Source organism: Neovison vison, chromosome 13 (assembly GCF_020171115.1).
Source record: "Neovison vison isolate M4711 chromosome 13, ASM_NN_V1, whole genome shotgun sequence".
Lineage (NCBI taxonomy): Eukaryota > Metazoa > Chordata > Mammalia > Carnivora > Mustelidae > Neogale > Neogale vison.
Window position 1 is genome coordinate 45,937,302 of NC_058103.1, and position 14,569 is coordinate 45,951,870.

A 14,569-nucleotide genomic window follows, 5' to 3' on the forward strand; every position below is an offset into this window, starting at 1 on the left:
TATTCTCTAACTATGCATAATTTATAAATGAAACTTTATCATAGATATGGTGTATATAAGGAAAAAACATGTATATACAGGGTTCAGTTACTATCCACAGTTTTGGGCGTCTGCTGTGGTTGTGGAAATATATCCCCCACAGACAAAGGGGGGGTCGACTGATATGGATTTGGTCTTTTAATGAAGATCTTGGACTTTTTTGGAATTCTAGCATTGTTTTCTAAATCTGAAAGTCCTCTGTAAAGGCAGGTTCCCTGATATACATAAAAACACGGAAACACCCGGCTTCCCATCACCAGCTGTTAGAAATCTTCTGCTTCTAGAGCAGAGTAGGAAAATAAGCAGGTCCACCTTGCTAATAACAGCCCTGCTTGTGAGGGCTGTTGATAGAACACGTGACAGTTAAGCCACCGGCAAAAGAGTATTTGTTTTAGCCACTTACAGTTTTACAAAGAATGTAAAGGGACAGGAATGGAACAAGATCCAGAATAAATAGCTATGCTCACACTGTGCCACCTGTAGGCAGAGCCTGGTAATCTCAGTGAACACCTGGTAACAGGAAAGAGATCTTATTCACCAGAAATAAAGGAATAAGCCTGGAAATCAGTGGGGTCACTGAGACAATAGCACAGGGTCAAAGGTCAACTTTGCGGGGAGTACAGAAGAAACAAATCTACCCCACACCACTTAGCGTTTCTCAGGGCTGCTACCAAAAGAAACAATTCTGTATTTCAACCTTCCGTGTTTAAGATTCTACAACAATGTAGTGTGATGCATTTAAATGTATTTAGGCATATTCTTATTGTGGGGGTAAGGGATGTTTTAAACTCCCTTTGATGTTCACTCTACTCTTCTAAGAGGCAGCTTCAATTAGCTGTAACTAGCTTCACCAGTTTACCATCATTTTTGGGATCCAGTCTCTTGGCTTAACATGTAGCTCAAATAAAGGAAAATTGTGGATGTGTTGAGGATGTGTCAAACTCTGAGTCAGAGCTGTCCTGTTCAACTAAGTAGCTATAAGCCATGTATAGCTACTCCAAATTAAATTAATTACAAATAAATAATTTTTAAAATTCTGCTTCTCAGTCACAAAGGCAATGTTTCAAGAGCTCAATAGCCACTTTTGACTAGTGGCTTCCATAGACCTAACCCAAAAACAGAACATTCCATCACGGCAGAAAGTTCTGTTGAACCGTGCCTGTCTCTAGTATAGATCATTAGAGTCAAAGATTCCCCTGGTGAGAGATTTAGGCCGTGTATTACAGATATTAACTACAAAAATTTTCTTAGTGAATTTGAGTTATAGTTTCATGGATTTACAATCATTCATTGCTGGTCGTTTGGTTCAACTTGAACTTTACTAGCCACATGTAGCTAGAATTGAATTCACCTGAATGTGACAGAAACACAAATTAACGGTACGTTAAATACACAAAGTTCTATTAAACACACAGAGGTCCAGAGATCCAAAGTCCAATTCATTGGAGACCCAGGCTTCTTCCCAATTTCTGTTGTGTCACCCCCAGGAAATGGACTTCAGGAGCCTTGTCTCAGATGGTGTCTCGTGCTCTTCAGTCTCTGCATCTGCCTTCCAGCCAGCTATAAAGAGAAAAGGGAAGGATAGGTAGGTCCTCTCTTTTAAGGATATTTCCTTAAATTGCTAATGACATTCTTGCTTGTATCCTATTGTCCAAAATGTAAACGCATTGCCACTCAAAGCGGCACACAAAGCTGGGCAATGTGGCCTTTACTCTGGTGGCCATAAGACTAAGGGTTTTACTAGTTCCAAAGGAAAAGAAAATGGCTCCTGGAAAATAATCTGGAGACTCTGCCATACTAACAGTGTTGCAAAATGGTAAAATGGAGAAATAAAAAGAGAGTAACGAGAATTTATTTTTCTAAGTATAAGCAGTAGTGGTAAGAAGTTGAAAATATGTAAATGTATTGAATAAATGAAAAGTCTCTGAGTTTCTGGTGATTTTCAGTCATCTGTATTTCCTTGGTGGTCACCTAAATGCTGTGATGTAAGGATTACCCTTCCACTCTCCTTCACATTGCTCAGAAATCTTCAGTTAGCTTTCTCATATGACTTGAAATGCCATCAGCTGCAGATTTATTGCTGTTAACAAGGTGTTTACAAAATGAAGACATTATTGGGGATGGTAAGAATATTCATTCATTCTCAATTTATTATGAATCAGTGAAATCCAACTTTTGATATCTAAAGATAGAGGAACTGACTGAATGGGAAATCTTTGGTGAATGGGGAGAACGAAGAAGTGATTTTGCAATTTGGGGATTGGGAAGGCATGAGAGGAAAAGCATTCTGGGTGTTTTGTGCAGGTGTTGAGAGTCGTTAAAGAGCAGAATCCGATCCTTGGAAACTTGGGAAGAAGATAAGGGAATGTCAGGGGAGGGGAGCTGAAGGGAGGAGGGAATGAGGGACGCCAAAATGGATGGAAATGAGAGCTGAGAAGGCATCAAAGATGAATTTCATCTTGAAATTTTGCCTAGAATTGACCATAAATATTCCAGTATTTATGTGATTTCTTAGCAAAATGTTCAAGAACACAACCTTCTTATCTTTGGTTAAGAAATTAAAAGACAACTAGGTGGCTAAAATGCAGTGCTGACTTGAGCACAGACATTTTGTTTACACACAACAAAAGTAAAAAAAAAAAAATCTATTATCTTAACTAAAAAGCCTTCCTTCCTGTCTTTGAAGTGTATTAACTCACTTGCTTTTGATTTTAATTGAGCTGTCATTTTTTTCAGAGATTCCATGTAATATCTACAGTAACAACAGTGACAGCATTTAAAAAGAACTCGGAGGAAAGCACTTTTCTAAGTGCTTCACATCATTGTTTCATTTAATCTTCACAGCATCTCTTTGAGGTAGGTATTGTTATACCAATTTAACAGAGAAGGAAACCGAGGCTCAGAACGGTTAAGCTACTTGTGTAATATAACACAGCCAGTAGTGGCAGAGTCAGGCTCCAGACCTAGAAGGACAAACTCCAGATTCAGTGCTGTTAATCCCTAATCTTACACTGGCTCCTGACTTGGTGTTTGTCAGAAATATCAATGATACACATTCAGACAAAAAGTGACACCTGAACAGGCTATATGCTATACTCCTTTCTCAATAAAGCATTTTCCATGTGATTGACATGACTTTTGACTGCCTCAAATGTCCTTTATAGAGATGGACTGCCACTTCCTCCTACAACATTCTTTAGCATCCTTCTCCCCACTCCCCTGCCTCATGGCTACACCCCATCACAACCCCCATTACCACCACCTCCAGACTGCAACCAAGGTGTTTTCTGTCAATGGTGTCACCTAGTGGTCACAAAGAGGAATTCGTGTCTTTCATGTCCCTTTCTTATGCCCTATCCTATTTTTCCTCTTCAAGTATTTTTTAGCAGAACGTATTCACCTCTTTTAAGTGATCACTCCCAGGTCATTCAGTTCTACCTTAAATAATCTTTTTCGCTTGTACATATTCATTTCATTGAACTCCCTTTCTTCTCCTTCTCTAGCTCTCTCTCTGAGGAAAAATATCTCTCCTACTGATTTATCTTACTAACCAAGAGGTCAACTTAATCATAGGGTTTAATAGGCTCTAGAGTGAGACAGAACTAAATTTGAACTTTACATCCACCACCTATTAATTATGAGATCTTGAGTAAGTTACATAACCTCTCTGAATCTCAGTTTTCAAATCTATAAAATGGAAATAAATTGCCTACCTTGAATTGTTACAGGAATGAAATTAATTAAAATAGCTTAAGAAAAGCAATAATACCTATCTGTACATAGTGGGTATTCAATGAATATCATTCCAATGCCCTAATGGGTAATACAAAAAATAATCATGCTATTGTACAAAGAGAGGGAGAGAGAGATAGAGAGAGAGAGAAAGCCATACTTTCTAGGCTAAATGGTTCTACTATAGAACCAATGTCTATAATACCTAAAATATTTCACATAAGTTCCCATCAAAATCTTTACAACCTCCATCTACTTGCTGGTTCTTCTCTTTCTTAAAATATATGATATTTCTTCTTTATGATGGAGGAATCAAATATTTATGGAACAGCCTGGGTATATAACCAATGTTAACAAACATTATTCCTATATAAAAATGTATTCTAAATTCCAGAGATTCATAAATTGGGAATTTCTTCTAGTTTGGTTTTAAAATTATGAAAAACTCTATAAAGAAAATGAACCCAAAGTTAAAGTCTGTATGTGTGTGTTTCCTAATGGAGACCAGGACTTCTAAGCAGATCTGCTCACAAAATAGAGTAGAATCTGTTGATACAGTGGGAAAAAATGTTAAAATTAACCTGCTCGAAGAGGTTCTGATTCTCTTCAAATATATTTGTCTTCTCAGTTACACATGTGACATATAAAACAGACCCAGCCATAAGAAGCCTATGAATTAGCATTGGCAATATATGCAAATTACTAGTTTATGTTATTTACCAAAATGGAATGTTGAAAAGGCAGCTCAATGGGGAAAGGGTAGTCATTTCAACAAATAGTATGGAAACAACTGGACATCTATATACAAAAGAATGCAACTTGATCCACAATTCATACCTTACATAAAAATTAACCTGAACTGAACTATAAACATAAATGTAAAAACTAAAACTATAAACCTCTGGAAGAAAATACAGGAAAAAATCTTGAAACCTTGGCTTAGTTAATGATTTCTTAGAAATGATACAAAAGCATGACACACAAAAGAAGAAGCTGATAAGTTGAACTTCATTAAAATGAAAACTTCTCATCAAAGACACTATAAAAAAATTAAAAAGTAAACCACAGACTGGTAAAAAATATTTCTAGCACATGTATCTGTTAAAGGGCTTGAATCCAAAATATATAAAGGACCCTCAAAATGCAACAATAAGAAAACAAACAACCCAATTAAAAAATTAGCAAAAGATTTAAACACTTCACCAAAGAAGATATACAGATGCCAAAGAAGGTCTTTAAAAGATGTCCAACATCATTAGTCATTAGGTAAATGTAAATTTGAACTATGATGAGATCTATATCCATTAGCTTGACTTAAAACAAACAAAAACAAAATCCTGATAATACCAGCTGCTGACGTAGATGCAGAGCGATTAGAACTTTCATACATTGCTGCTAGAATGTAGCAATGAAAAATGGTTCACCCACTTTGGAAACAGTTTGGTAGTTTTTTAGAAAGTTACACATGCCCTTATTATAAGTACAAAAGAAATGAACACGTGTTCAAATCAAAATCTGAATGTAAATGTTTATAGTAATGGCTTGATTCATAATCACCAAATACTATTAAAAACTATATGTCATTTTAGCTTTGTGCAGTGGCAGTATCGTAGCCAATGAGGTTTATCCGAGGCGTGATTATTGCTAATTGAAAAACTATATGTCATCTTACTGGTAAATGGATCAACAAGCTATGGTACATGCAAACAATGGAACAACACTGAGCAGTAAAAGAACAAAGTACTGGTACACACAGCAATTTGGGTGAATGCGTTGTGCTGAGTGCAAGAAGCCAGGCTCAAAAGAGTACATACTCGGGCGCCTGGGTGGCTCAGTGGATTGGAGAGCCTGCTTTCCTCTCTCTCTCTCTCTCTAAAAAAAAAAAAAAGAGTACATACTCTATGGCCTTCTGGAAAAGGGGAAGCTATAGGGACAAAGAAAAGGTGGATTGTAGCCAGGATCTGAGTGTCACGGAAGAGTTGATGACAAAAGGACACCACAAAACTTTTGGAGCTGATAGAGATCCTCTACATCTTGACTTTTGTGGTTGTTACATGACTATATGCTTTTTCCAAAACTGTACACTAAAAAGAGTAGGTTTTACTGTCTATGAATTATAACTTAATAAAAAAATAAAATAATGAAGGGGAAGAGCAAGATGGTGGAGGAATCCAAGACCTAAATTTCCTTTGGTCCTAGGAAATCAGCTAGATAGTTATCAACCCATTCTGAACACCTAAAAACTCAACAGAAGATTGAAGAATAGCAGCAATTCTATGAAGAGAAAACCTACCACTCTCTGGAATGTAGAAGGTACAGAGAAGTGAGTACGAAGCCATAAATGGGAAGAGAGATCATGGGGAAAGAGGGGCTGACTCCCAACAAGCAGTAGAGCAGCGGAGCACAAAATCGGGACTTTTAGAAGTCCGCTCAACTGAGAGATGTGACTCCAGAGGCTAAGCCAGGGAGGTGGAGCCCTCACAGGGACAGTGTGGTCTCAGGTCCCTCAGGGTCACAGAAAGACTGGGGGTGCCTGAGTGTGGCAGAGCTCCCAGGTATTGGAGTGGGGAAGTCAGTTACAGAGACAGAACCAAGAAGTGGGCTGTCAGCTTGGGGTTGCCATAAACCATGATCCAGGGCACAGTTGGACCACTACTCTTCAAGCAAGGATCCCACAAGTGACAGATCCAGGGAGACTCATCTCCCCCCGCCCCACTCCCAGGGGAGTGGCACAGAACTACACTGCAGGAATCTGCTGGGTTTGGAGACTCCAAACGGGGCCATGTGCCAGAGATGGAAATACTTGGTCACAGTCCAGGTGAGCTTGGAGCACGGCCAGAGACCAGGGAAATAGGAGGAGTTGACTGCTTTTCTCTGAGAACACACTGAGCAGTGGGGCCCTGAGCTCTTGAGTCCTTCAGACCAGAGATTTGAAGGCTTCCACCTTCATTCTCCTCCTCCAAAGCTATACAAAAAGCGTTTAGGACCGGGCAAATTACTTAGCCTGGCCCTTGGCAAGGACGCTGCAATTCCACCTCAGGCAAAGACATTGAGAATCATTGTAACAGGCCCCTCCCTGAGAAGATCAACAAGAACATCTAGCCAAGACCAAGTTCACCAATCAATAAGAACTGAAAAACTTCAGAGCTACTGGGATACAGCACATAGAATTCATGGCTTTTTTCCCATGATTCTTTAGTCTTCCAAAGTTAATTTTTTTTAAGTTTTTTTTCTTATTCTATTGTTTAAATTTTTCCTCTTTCCTATTTTAATCTTTTTTAAACTATTTTATCTTATGAATACCTCTTCAAAAATCTTTCTAATTGTCACTGTTATAGTCATATTTTATCCCTTCATGTATTTAACTTTATTTTTTATATAAATATAAGTTTTTCTTTAAAATTTTGGGATACAGTTTCCTCTAACAAACAAAATATACCCTAAATCTAGTGTATGGTTTTGTTCTAATCTCTAGCCTAATCAAATTCTCTCCTTTTTTTTCTTCTTTCAACCAACTTCTTATCAATTCCTTTCTAAAAATCTTTTTTAATTTTCATCTTTACAGTATCTTTACAGTCATATTTCATCCCTCCATTGTGCTTACCCTTATTTTTGTGTGTATGTGTGTGTGTGTGTATATATATATGTATATACATATATATATATATGTATGTATATATATATATAAAGAAAGGAAGGAAAGAAGAATATATTCTTCTTTCCTTAAAATTTTGGGAGGCAGTTTCTTCTAACAGACCAAAATACACCCCAAATCAAGTGTGTGGCTCTGTTCTATTCACCATTCTAAATATATATATATATATATATATATATATATATATTTCTTCTTCTCCCCCTTTCTTCTCCCCCTCTGTTTCAAGTCTCTTCTGATTTGGTTAATGTATTTTTTCTGGGGACATTGCTACCCTTTTAGTATTTTATTCTCTCATTTTTCTATTCTTCTCTGGATAAAATGACAAGGTAAAAAAACTCACCTCAAAAAAAAAAAAAAAGAATGAGAGGCAGTACTGGTGGCTAGGGACCTAATCAATATGGACATTAGTAAGATGTCAGAACTAGAGTTCAGAATGACAATTATAAACATGCTAGCTGGGCTTGAAAAAACCATAGAAGATACTAGAGAATCCCTTTCTGAAGAAATAAAATCCCTTTCAGTTGTCTAAAATCTAGACAAGTTGAACTCAAAAAAGCTATTAATGAGGTGCAATAAAAAATGGAGTTTCTTACTGCTAGGATAAATGAAGCAGAAGAGAGAATTAGTGATATAGAAGACCAAATGATGGGAAATAAAGACGTTGAGAAAAAGATAAATAACTACTGGACCATGAAGGGAGAATTTAAGAGATAAATGATACCATAAGCAAAACAATATTAGAATGATTGGGATCCCAGAAGAAGAAGAAAGAGACGGGGGGAGGAACAGAAGGTATATTGGAGCAAATTATAGCAAAGAACTTCCCAATATAGGGAAGGGAACAAGCATCAAAACCCAGGAGGCACAGAGAACCCCCCTCAAAATCAATAAAAATAGGTCAACACCTTGTCATCTAATAGTAAAACTTACAAGTCTCAGAGACAAAGAGAAAATCCTGAAAGCAGCTTGGGACAAGAGGTCTGTAACATACAATGGTAAAATTATTAGATTCACAGAACACCAATCCACAAAGACCTGGAAGGTCAGACAGGACTGGCATGATATATTCAGAGCACTAAGTGAGAAAAATATGCACCCAAGAATACTGTATCCAGATAGGCTGTCATTGAAAATAGAAGGAAAGATAAAAAGCCTAAGGACAAACAAAAACTAAAAGAATTTGCAAACACCAAACCAGTCTTACAGGAAATATTGAAATGGGTCATCTTAGCAAAGAGAATGCCTTAAAGTAACAGACCAGAAAGGAACAGAAACAATATACAGTAACAGTCCCCTTACAGGCAATACAGTGGCACTAAATTCATATCTTTCAATAGTTACCCTGAATGTAAATGGGCTAAATGCCCCAATCAAAAGACACAGTGTATCAGAATGGATTAAAAAAACAAGATCTATTGATATGCTGTCTGCAAGAAACTCATTTTAGACCCAAAGACACCTCCAGATTTAAGGTGAGGGGGTGGAAAGCAATTTACCATACTAATGGACATCAGAAGAAAGCTGGAGTGGCAATCCTTACATCATATAAACTAGATTTTAAGCCAAAGACTATAATAAGAGATGAGGAAGGACACTCTATAATACTTAAGGGGTCTGTCCAACAAGAAGATCTAACAATTTTAAATATCTATGTCCCTAATATGGGAGCAACCAATTATATAAACCAATTAATAACAAAATAAAAGAAACACATCAACAATAATACAATAATAGTAGAGGACTTTAACACCCCCTTCACTGAAATGGACAGATCATCTAAGCAAAAGATCAACAAGGAAATAGAGGCTTTAAATGACACACGGGACCAGATGGACAGATGGACCAGATGGACATTACAGATATATTCAGAACATTCCATATACATTTTTCTCTAGTGCGCATGGAACATTCTCCAGAATAAATCACATCCTGGGTCACAAATCAAATCTCAACCAGTACCAAAAGATTGGGATCATTCCCTGCATATTTTCAGACCACAATGCTTTGAAACTAGAACTCAACCACAAGAGGAAAGTTGGACAGAACTCAAATACATGGAAGCTAAAGAGCATTCTACTAAAGAATGAATGGGTCAACCAGGAAATTAAAGAATTTTAAAAATTCATGGAAACACATGAAAATGAAAACACAACTGTTCAAAATCTTTGGTACACAGCAAAGGCAGTCCTGAGAGGAAAGTATGTAGCAATACAAACCTTTCTCAAGAAACAAGCAAGGTCTCAAACACACAACCTAACCCTATACCAAAAGAAGCTGGAGAAAGTAGAGCAAATAAAGCCTAAACCTAGCAGGAGAAGAGAAATAATAAAGATCAGAGCAGAAATCAATGAATTAGAAACCAAAAGAAAAATAGAACAGGTCAATGAAACTAGGAGCTTTTTCTTTGAAAGAATTAATAAGATTGATAAACCCCTGGCCACACTTATCCAAAAGAAAAGAGAAAGGACCCAAAAAATAAAATCATGAATGAAAGAGGAGAGATCACACCAACACCAAAGAAATACAAACAATTATAAGAACATATTATGAGCAACTATATGCCATCAAATCTGACAACCTGGAAGAAATGGATGCATTCCTAGAGACATATAAACTACCAAAACTGAACCAGGAAGAAACAGAGAACTTCAACAGACCCATAACCAGTAAGGAGATTGAAGCAGTCATCAAAAATCTCCCAAAAAACAAGAGCCCAGAGCCAAACAAGTTCCCAGGAGAATTCTACCAAACATTTAAAGAAGAATTAATTCCTATTCTCCTGAAACTGTTCAAAAAATAGAAATGGAAGGAAAACTTCCAAACTCATTTTATAAGGTCAGCATCACCTTAATCCCAAAACCAGACAAAGACCCCATCAAAAAGGAGAATTATAGGCCAATATCCCTGATGAACACGGATGAAAATATCCTCACCAAAATACTAGCCAATAGGATTCAACAGTACATTAAGAGGATTATTCACCATGACCAAGTGGGATTTATTCCTGGGCTGCAAGGTTGGTTCAACATCTGCAAACCAATTAATGTGATACAATACATTAAGAAAAGAGAGAACAAGAACCACACGATACTCTCAATAGATGCTGAAAAAGCATTTGACAAAGTACATCATCCTTTCTTGATCAAAACTCTTCACAGTGTAGAAATAGAGGGTTCATACCTTAATATCATCAAAGCCATCTATCAAAAACCCAAAGTGAATATCATTCTCAAAACGGAAAAACTGAGAGCTTTCCCCCTAAGGTCAAGAACAGGAAAGGGATGTCCACTATCACCACTGCTATTCAACATAGTACTAGAAGTCCTAGCCTCAGCAGACAACAAAAAGAAATAAAAGGCATCTAAATCAGCAAAGAAGAAGTCAAATTCCCACTCTTTGCAGATGATATGATACTTTATGTGGAAAACCCAAGAGACTCCACTCCAAAATTGCTAGAACTCAATAGGAATTCAGTAAAGTGTCAGGATATGAAATCAATGCACAAAAATCAGTTGCATTTCTATACACCAACAACAAGACAGAAGAAAGAGAAATTAAGGAGTTGATCCCATTTACAGTTGCACCCAAAATCACAAGATACCTTAGAATAAACCTAACCAAAGAGGCAAAGAATCTATACTCAGAAAACTATAAAGTACTCATGAAAGAAATTGAGGAAGACAAAGAAATGGAGAAATGCCCCATGCTCATGGATTGGAAGAATAAATATTGTGAAAATGTCTATGCTATCTAAAGCAATCTGCACATTTAATGCAATCCCTATAAAAATACCATCAACTTTTTTCAAAGAAATGGAACAAATAATCTTAAAATTTATATGGAACTATAAAAGACCCCAAATAGCCAGAGGAATGTTGAAAAAGAACACCAAAGCTGCCATTATCACAATTCCAGACTTTAAGCTCTATTACAAAGCTGTAATCATTAAGGCAGTATGGTTTTAGCATAAAAATAGACACATAGATCAATTGAACAGAATGGAGAGCCCAGAAATGGACCCACAACACTATGGTCAACATCTTCGACAAAGCAGGAAAGAATGTCCATGGAAAAAAGCCTTTTCAATGAACGGTGTTGGGAAAATTGGACAGCCACATGCAGAAGAATGAAACTAGACCATTTCCTTATACCACACACAAAAATAGACTCAAAATGGATGAAAGATCTCAATGTGAGACAGGAATCCATGAAAATCCTTGAGGAGAACAAGGGCAGTAACTTCCTCAACCTCAGCGATAGCAACTTCTTCCTAGAAACATTGCAAAGGAAAGGGAAGCAAGGGCAAAAATTAACTACTGGGACTTCATCAAGATAAAAAGTTTTTGCACAGCAAAGGAAACAGTCATCAAAACCAAAAGACAACCAACAGAATGGGAGAAGATATTTGCAAATGACATATCAGATAAAGGGCTACTATCCAAAATCTCTAAAGAATGTATCAAAATCAACACCCAAAGAACAAATATCAAGAAATGGAAAGAGGGGGCGCCTGGGTGGCTCAATTGGTTGGACAACTACCTTCAGCTCAGGTCATGATCCTGGAGTCCTGGGATCAAGTTTTTGCATAGGGCTCCCAGCTCCATGGGGAGTCTGCTTCTCCCTCTGATCTTCTCCTCACTCATGCTCTCTCTCATTGTCTCTCTCTCAAATAAGTAAATGAAATCTTTAAAAAAAAAAAAAGATATGGACAGAGGACATGAACAGACATTTCTGCAAAGAAGACATCCAAATGGCCAACAGACACATGAAAAAGTGCTCAACATTACTCGGCATCAGGGAAATACAAATCAAAACCACACAGATACTACCTCACACCAGTCAGAATGGCTAAAATTAACCAGTCAGGAAATGGCAGGTGTTGGTGAGGATGCAAATAAGTGGGAACCCTCCTAAACTGGTGGTAGGAATGCAAGCTGGTGCAGCCACACTGGAAAACAGTATGGACGTTTCTCAAAAATTTGAAAATAGAGCTACCCTATGACCCAGTAATCACACTACTTTAGGTGTCCACCCTAAAGATACAGTGTTTATAGAAGCAATGTCCAAAATAGCCAAACTATGGAAAGAGCCTAGATGTCCATCAACAGATGAATGGATAAAGAAGACGTAGTATATATCTACAATGGAATACTATGTACCCATCAAAAATTAAATCTTTCTATCTGCAATGACGTGGATGAAACTAGAGGGTACTATGCTAAGCGAAATAAGTCAATCAGAGAAAGAGAACTATCATATGATCTCTCTGATATGAGGAATTTAAGAGTCAGGGCAAGAGGTCATGGGAGAAAGGGAGGGAAAGTTGAAATAAGATGGGACCAGGGAGGGAGACAAACCATAGGAGACTCTTCTTTTTTTTTTTTTTTTAAGATTTTATTTATTTATTTGAGAGAGCATGAGAGGGGAGAAGGTCAGAGGGAGAAGCAGACTCCCCACAGAGCTGGGAGCCCGATGCAGGACTTGATCTCGGGACTCCAGGATCATGACCTGAGCTGAAGGCTGTTGACCATAAGAGACTCTTAATCTCAGGAAGCAAACTGAAGATTGCTGGAAGGGAGGGGCGTGGAAGGCATAGAGTGGCTGGATGATGAACATTGGGATGGGTATGTGCTATGGTGAGTGCTGTGAATTGTGTAAGACTGATGATTCACAGACTTGTACCCCTGAAACAATACATTATATGTTAATAAAAAAAGAAAAAATACAATAATATAAGTGAAAGTATTCAGTTTTGTGTTTCCTTTCAGGATGCAGATAGAATTAAAATTACAAAGGCTTATATTTTTGCAGTTCATTTGTATAAAATCATGTAAACTGTCATAGTTACCCAAAACATTAACAATGGTTATCATTGGGTAGCAGAATTACAGATGCATTTTCTCTCTTTCCTTATCTCTGCTTTCTAATTCTCCTACTACAGACATATGCAATAAGAACAAAGCTGTAAATTCATTCTTACCAATATCATTAGTTTTGGACATATAAATAAGTACTTTAGTACAAGAAGAAGGCATTTAGATCATCTTGTCCCAAGTATTGTTAATGGACAGCTAAAACAAAACTGGAATAATTAAAGGGAACACAAAATATTTATGCAAATACTTTTACATAACAACCAGAATCAATAAATAAAGACATACTACTTTTTAAATCATGGCCAAAGAAATTATGTTCTTCCAAGCTTCACGATTGGGAAGTATTTCTTAAAAAGGTGCTCTTCACCATGAAGTCTACCTTCTGCTTCTTGCCTCCACCGCCCATAGTGGTAAATTACATAGATAATAGGATGTGCCCACACACTACACCTTGGCAAGAATTATCAGAACAAGCAATCAACATATTCTATAGTTTAACATTCTTTATAAATATGAAAATCATACTAAAATAAATTTGAAGCCTATTTTGAAAGCATATTTTAAAATTTTATGGTACTCTACCAAGTGAGGATGCATTGAGAAGTAATTTCAAAATAATTTTTGTTTACCATCCTTAAGTCAAAATCAAGATGAAGAGAAGAAAATCAAAATCAAACAGGTGTAACTGCCTGGATTACAGAATTTACATTGGTAAACAGAAGCAATTCATTGACTCACAGAATATTAGAGTTTTCAGAAAATCCAAAAGATCCACTCATCAACGTCCTATATATTGTTACATTGCTTCATTTAAAAAAAAGTAGGAGGGGAGCCTGGATGGCTCAGTTGATTAGCATCCAACTCTTGATCTCAGCTTAGGTCTTGATCTCAGGTTTGTGAGTTAAAGCCCCCACATTAGACTCCTCACTGGGCATGGAACCTACTTGAAGAAAATAATTAACACAGAGAAAATAAGTGCTTTGTCCCAAGTCTCACACCACATTAGGGCAGCTAGACTGAAGAAGGTCTCCTAATTCTAGTGTACCATGAGAGGTGAAAAAAGCCCCAACGTAGAATGGAGAAGTGAACTGTGAAAGCGTAATATCACCCTCCATTTTACTACGTGCTATTTGAAGAACAAAGTTATTTCTATTAATGTTGACTGGCTGACTTGTATTTTTTAAACTGGAAGAAGAGAAAGCTAAGCTTGTAAACAGCCATAGCAGATGATATTTCTTTGGGGAGGTGTTTTTTTACTATCGAGTAA

At 37.1% G+C, this 14,569-nt stretch overlaps 1 pseudogene; it reads left to right on the plus strand.

Annotated features, from left to right (window-relative positions):
- The first annotated feature begins 5,358 nt into the window (after positions 1 to 5,358).
- On the plus strand, positions 5,359 to 5,443 carry LOC122894822 (annotated as a pseudogene).
- Positions 5,444 to 14,569: the final 9,126 nt, after the last annotated feature.